Here is a 7,535-nt window from a genome sequence, read left to right as displayed (position 1 = left end):
TCTCTCCAGAAGTTCAGTGAGGATCTCTGAATGATCCAATGTTGACCTAAATGACTAATGATGATAAATACAATCCACCTGTGTGTAATCAAGTCTCCGTATAAATGCACCTGCACTGTGATAGTCTCAGAGGTCCGTTAAAAGCGCAGAGAGCATCATGAAGAACAAGGAACACACCAGGCAGGTCCGAGATACTGTTGTGAAGAAGTTTAAAGACTGATTTGGATACAAAAAGATTTCCCAAGCTTTAAACATCCCAAGGAGCACTGTGCAAGCGATAATATTGAAATGGAAGGAGTATCAGACCACTGCAAATCTACCAAGACCTGGCCGTCCCTCTAAACTTTCAGCTCATACAAGGAGAAGACTGATCAGAGATGCAGCCAAGAGGCCCATGATCACTCTGGATGAACTGCAGAGATCTACAGCTGAGGTGGGAGACTCTGTCCATAGGACAACAATCAGTTGTATATTGCACAAATCTGGCCTTTATGGAAGAGTGGCAAGAAAGCCATTTCTTAAAGATATCCATAAAAAGTGTCGTTTAAAGTTTGCCACAAGCCACCTGGGAGACACACCAAACATGTGGAAGAAGGTGCTCTGGTCAGATGAAACCAAAATTGAACTTTTTGGCAACAATGCAAAACGTTATGTTTGGCGTAAAAGCAACACAGCTGAACACACCATCCCCACTGTCAAACATGGTGGTGGCAGCATCATGGTTTGGGCCTGCTTTTCTTCAGCAGGGACAGGGAAGATGGTTAAAATTGATGGGAAGATGGATGGAGCCAAATACAGGACCATTCTGGAAGAAAACCTGATGGAGTCTGCAAATGACCTGAGACTGGGACGGAGATTTGTCTTCCAACAAGACAATGATCCAAAACATAAAGCAAAATCTACAATGGAATGGTTCAAAAATAAACATATCCAGGTGTTAGAATGGCCAAGTCAAAGTCCAGACCTGAATCCAATCGAGAATCTGTGGAAAGAACTGAAAACTGCTGTTCACAAATGCTCTCCATCCAACCTCACTGAGCTCGAGCTGTTTTGCAAGGAGGAATGGGAAAAAATTTCAGTCTCTCGATGTGCAAAACTGATAGAGACATACCCCAAGCGACTTACAGCTGTAATCACAGCAAAAGGTGGCGCTACAAAGTATTAACTTAAAGGGGCTGAATAATTTTGCACGCCCAATTTTTCAGTTTTTGATTTGTTAAAAAAGTTTGAAATATCCAATAAATGTCGTTTCACTTCATGATTGTGTCCCACTTGTTGTTGATTCTTCACAAAAAAATACAGTTTCATGTCTTTATGTTTGAAGCCTGAAATGTGGCAAAAGGTCGCAAAGTTCAAGGGGGCCGAATACTTTCGCAAGGCACTGTACATGTTATCGTATGTAGGTCTGTGCCTATGTTTGTAATGCTACTCTTAGGAAGGTATCTCAATCACACTGCCTACATGCTGCCTATTTTCTTACAGTCTAGCGACTCCAGACCCATATTTGTGCAAATTTCACAGTGCTTGCTGCCTTTATTCAGGCTTCAGAATGAAGTGGCACTCTGAATATGTTGCCCTGCTGACACCAGTGAGAGCCAATCAAATGCTTAAACCCCAGTGCCAGTCTCTCTTCAGGGCAAGAGGGCAAAGATGCTGCTTGGTTCACTGGCCATGTCAGTGGCACATGCCCTAATTAGGTAAATGGGGAGCATAGTGTCACTGTCCTGCCATGTTGGGTCTGTTTGAGTGAGTGTAAGTTAATAACATAGGGTTGTGAGGATGTGAGGATTGTCGTTTTGTGTCAGTCGGGCTTGTAGGCCTGTTGTAAGGCAGGTCCTCACCAGACATCACCGGCAACACTATATCAACGCTGTGCGTTACAGGGAAGACATCCTCCTCCCTCATGTGGTACCCTTCCTGACATGACCCTCCAGCATGACAATGCCACCAGCTATACTGCTTGTTCTGTGCGTGATTTCCTGCAAGACAGGAATGTCAGTGTTCTGCCATGGCCAGCGAAGAACCTGGATCTCAATCCCATTGACACGTCTGGGACCTGTTGGATCGGAGGGTGAGGGCTAGGGCCATTCCCCGCAGAAATGTCCAGGACCTGGCAGGTGCCTTGGTGGAAGAGTGGGGTAACATCTCACAGCAAGAACTGGCAAATCTGGTGCAGTCCATGAGGAGGAGATGCACTGCAGTACTTAATGCAGCTGGTGGCCACACCAGATACTGAATGTAACTTTTGATTTTGTTCAGGGACACATTATTCCATTTCTGTTAGTCACATGTCTGTGGAACTTGTTCAGTTTGTCTCAGTTGTTGAATTTTGTTATGTTCATACAAATATTTACACATGTTAAGTTTGCTGAAAATAAATGCAGTTGACAGTGAGAGGACGTTTCTTTTTTTGCTGAGTTTGTTTCAGGATGTTGTGTATCCCTTGAAATAATCAGAATTCATGTAAACATAACAGTTTTGGAAAACATAGCTTGCCCCAAAATAGTGGTCTCTTGGCACAACTTCCCCTGAGTATGGGGTAAATTGACCAACCTTAATGAAATATTGCCACTACCTTTTCAAAACCATGTTTATCTTTATTTCCCAAACAGTCTTTTAATGATATTAAACATATTTTAACACAGGCTTAACACCTAACAAACACTTTGTATTTTTAATATAGGCCTGACCCTGTTATCTTATATCCCATCGATAATGACTTACATTACCCTGGGAAGAAAAAACTTGCTCAACTTGCCATTGGCTCAACCATTTGCTTAACTTACCCCAAAGCAAAAAAGTTTGACTATACTTCATGCTAGTTTCAGGGCCTCATATTGAAGCTTATAGAGACCCCAACTGATATATATAACAATCTTAATAGTGGTGTGTGTGAGCTCAACTTTTTCCTATTCTCAAAAACTATACCTTACCTAACTCTACCTTCCCACACCTTACGCTGATTATACATCAATATATACTACGACATGTGTCCATATTGGTTTCCTACTTTATCTCGGTCAGTTCTCATAGGCATAACTCTTGGAGGGAGACCATCATTCACATTCAGACCATTCTATTGTGTATCTCTCAGGATGGCCAGAAGATGGCAATCTCCACTGCTCTGCTCTCCCACTGGAAGACATTGTCATGGCATGGACTTGGTTCCTGCACTCTCTTTCTGAGAGCATTCCCAAAGTTTGTCATCAATCAACAACACCACCTCTCAATGTCAGCCAATGAACATGACTACAACTCTACAGGACAAAACAAAAGCTCCTTACTGCAGGTGTATGATCAGTACAGTCATGGAGGTAAATCAGAACTGGACTTCATGAGAATGTAATCCATGAATCATGACACATTAACAGTGGTGGAAAAAGTACTCAATTATCATACTTGAGTAAAAGTAAAGATACCTTAATGGAAAATGACTCAAGTAAAAGTGAAAATCACCCAGTAAAATACTGGAGTAAAAGTAAAAAACAATTTGGTTTTAAATATACTTGAGTATCAAAAGTTAAAGTATAAATCATTTAAAATTCATTATATTAAGCAAACCAGACGGCACAATTTAATTTTTATGTATTTATTTACGGATAGCCGGGGGCACACTCAAACATAATTTACAAATGAAGCATTTGTTACGGTTTTCTTCCGTCGAAGGAGAGGCGGACCAAAATGCAGCGTGGTAATTTTGATATATTTTGATAAACGAATAAACACGAACAATACAAAACCTAAACAGCCTATCTGGTGCAAACAAACACAAAGACAGGAACAATCACCCACGAAACACTCAAAGAATATGGCTGCCTAAATATGGTTCCCAATCAGAGACAACGATAAACACCTGCCTCTGATTGAGAACCACTCCAGACAGCCATAGACTATTCTAGATAACCCTACTATATCACAATCCCAATACCTACAAAAAAAAAACAAGACAAAACACACCACATAATAAACCCATGTCACACCCTGGCCTGACCAAAATAATAAAGAAAACACAAAATACTAAGACCAGGGCGTGACAGAACCCCCCCAAGGTGCGGACTCTCGGCCGCACACCTAAACCCATAGGGAAGGGTCCGGGTGGGCGTCTGTCCACGGTGGCGGCTCCGGCGCAGGACGTGGACCCCACTCCAACAAAGTCTTAGTCCACTTGCATCGCGTCCTTTGATTGGCGACCCTCGCCGCCGACCTTGGCCTAGTAACCCTCACCAAGGGCCCCACTGGACTGAGGGGCAGCTCAGGACTGAGGTAGCTCGGGACTGAGGGGTAGCTTGGGACTGAGAGGAAGCTCGGGCAGGTAGTTGGCTCTGGCAGATCCTGGCTGGATGGTGGTTCTGGCAGATCCTGGCTGACTGGTGGATCCTGGCTGACTGGCGGATCTGGAAGATCCTGGATGACTGGCGGGTCCTGGCTGACTGGCGGATCTGGAAGATCCTGGCGGCTCTGGCTGCTCCATGCAGACTGGCGGCTCTGGCTGCTCCATGCAGACTGGCGGCTCTGGCTGCTCCATGCAGACTGGCGGCTCTGGCTGCTCCATGCAGACTGGCGGCTCTGGCTGCTCCATGCAGACTGGCGGCTCTGGCTGCTCCATGCAGACTGGCGGCTCTGGCAGCGCTGAACAGGCGGTAGACTCCGGCAGCGCAGTAGAGGAGGAAGGCTCTGGCAGCGCTGTAGAGGAGGAAGGCTCCGGCAGCGCTGTAGAGGAGGAAGGCTCCGGCAGCGCTGTAGAGGAGGAAGGCTCTGACAGCGCTAGAGAGGCAGGGAGACTCCGGCAGCGCTGTAGAGGAAGGCTCTGACAGCGCTGGACAGGCGGGAAACTCCGGCAGCGCTGGAGAGGAGGAAGGCTCTGGCAGCGCTGAACAGGCGAAGCGCACTGAAGGCCTGGTGCGTGGTGCTGGCACTGGTGGTACTAGGCCGAGAACACGCACAGGAAGCCTGGTGCGGGGAGCTGCCACCGGAGGGCTGGTGTGTGGAGGTGGCACAGGATGGACCGGACCGTGAAGGCGTACTGGAGATCTTGAGAGCAGGGCTGGCACAGGACGTGCAAGGCTAGGGAGGTGCACAGGAGGCCTGGTGCGTGAGGCTGGCACAATCTTCACCAGCCGACTAACACACACCTCAGGACGAGTATGGAGCGCTGACCCAGGAGCCATCAAATCCCCGACACGCTCCGTCGGGCGAATTCTGTGCCTAATGCACCAACACAGCAACTCCCTCATAACTCTCTCCTCCAATTTCCCCATTAACTCCTTCACAGTCTCTGCTTCGCTCACCTCCAACACCGGCTCTGGTTCTGGTTTCCTCCTTATGATAAACAGGGGGAGTTGGCTCAGGTCTGACTCCTGACTCTGCCACACTCTCCCTGTGCCCCCTCCCAATACATTTTTGGGGCTGACTCTCGGATTTCCTTCCACGCCGCCGTGTTAGTCTCTCCAACTCCATTCTCTATAACCCTCTTCGCACTGCTCCAGCGAATCCCAGGCGGGCTCCGGCACTCTCCCTGGGTCAACCGCTCACCTGTCTATTTCCTCCCAAGTCGTATAATCCAGACTTTGTTGCTCCTGCTGCCACTGTCTGTCACCACACCGCTTGGTCCTTTTGTGGTGGGTGATTCTGTTACGGTTTTCTTGCAGTGAAGGAGAGGAGGACCAAAATGCAGCGTGGTTATTTCGATACATGTTTAATAAAATATAAACATGAACAATACAAAACAAATAACCGTAACGTGAAAACCTAAACAGCCTAACTGGTGCAAACAAACACAAAGACAGGAACAATCACCCACGAAACACTCAAAGAATATGGCTGCCTAAATATGGTTCCCAATCAGAGACAATGATAAACACCTGCCTCTGATTGAGAACCACTCCAGACAGCCATAGACTATTCTAGATAACCCTACTATATCACAATCCCAATACCTACAAAAAAAACCAAGACAAAACACACCACATAATAAACCCATGTCACACCCTGGCCTGACCAAAATAATAAAGAAAACACAAAATACTAAGACCAGGGCGTGACAGCATTTGTGTTTAGTGAGTCCACCAGATCAGAGGCAATAGGGATGACCAGGGATGTTCTCTTGATAAATGTTGATGAGTACTTTTGGGTGTCAAGGAAAATGTATGGAGTAAACAGCACATTATTTTCTTTAGGAATGTAGCGAAGTAAAAGTAAAAGTTGGCAAAAATATAAATATTAAAGTAAAGTACAGATACCCCCAAAACCTACTTAAGTAGTACTTTAAAGTATTTTTACATAAGTACTTTCCAACACTGCACATTAATCTCAGGTAAGTGTACACCTCTTGGAATTATTTATCATAACGGTATAGCTTTACCTGAAATTCAGAGGTTATTTTTGATCACCACAGATTCATTCAAACATTATTGAGCTGAGTTGAATAAATCATACATTGATAGATGCACCTGCTGGGCAGAACTTTGCACTTTGACCACAAGGAATCTATTTTCTTCTCATCATCATCACCATCATCATCATCGTCATCATCACCATCATCATCAACACCATCAACACAATCATCTTCATCATCACCATCCTCATCATCATCACCATCACCATCGACATGACCACCATCATCATCATCACCATCATCATCATCAGCATCGTCATGACCATCATCATCATCATCACCATCATCACCATCATCATCATCACCATCATCACTATCCTCATCACCATCACCATCGACATGACCACCATCATCATCATCACCATCATCACCATCATCATCGTCATCATCACCATCATCATCAACACCATCAACACAGTCATCTTCATCATCACCATCCTCATCATCATCACCATCATCATCGACATGACCACCATCATCATCATCACCATCGTCATGACCATCATCATGTGTACTTTCCCCACTGTGATTAGCATTATGCAAGCTTAGTTGACTCACTGGACATTTGGATTTGAGGTATTCTGAAGTCTGATAAGCTTTTTAATGAAAGTCCATTGTTCTGTGTAGTGTGTGTGTGTTCATGTAGAATACGAGACAGAGGTGTAAAAGATGGATCCACCCCAGTGCACCATTCTCCCAACATAGGAGGAGCTGTCCATGGTGCTGAAATAACTTGACGCATATCCAGTCCAAAGGGTTCTCATATTCGCTGTTCTGCTACGCTCACGCCAGTATACATCCATGTAGTTACAATTACAATATTACAGTACGTTTTTAAGTCATAAATTCATTGTCCATATTGGTTTCCTACTTTATCTCGGTCAGTTCTCGTAGGCATAACTCTTGGAGGGAGACCATCATTCACATTCAGACCATTCTATTGTGTATCTCTCAGGATGGCCAGAAGATGGCATGCTCCCCTGCTCTCCTCTCCCACTGGAAGACATTGTCATGGCATGGACTTGGAGATGGTTCCTGCACTCTCTTTCTGAGAGCATTCCCAAAGTTTGTCATCAATCAACACCACCTCTCAATGTCAGCCAATGAACATGACTACAACTCTACAGGACAAAACAAAAGC

This window comes from Oncorhynchus mykiss, chromosome 4 (assembly GCF_057628025.1).
Source record: "Oncorhynchus mykiss isolate SJ-2025 chromosome 4, ASM5762802v1, whole genome shotgun sequence".
NCBI lineage: Eukaryota > Metazoa > Chordata > Actinopteri > Salmoniformes > Salmonidae > Oncorhynchus > Oncorhynchus mykiss.
The sequence above is the reverse complement of the archived record's forward strand: the minus strand, read 5'-3'. Positions refer to the sequence as shown.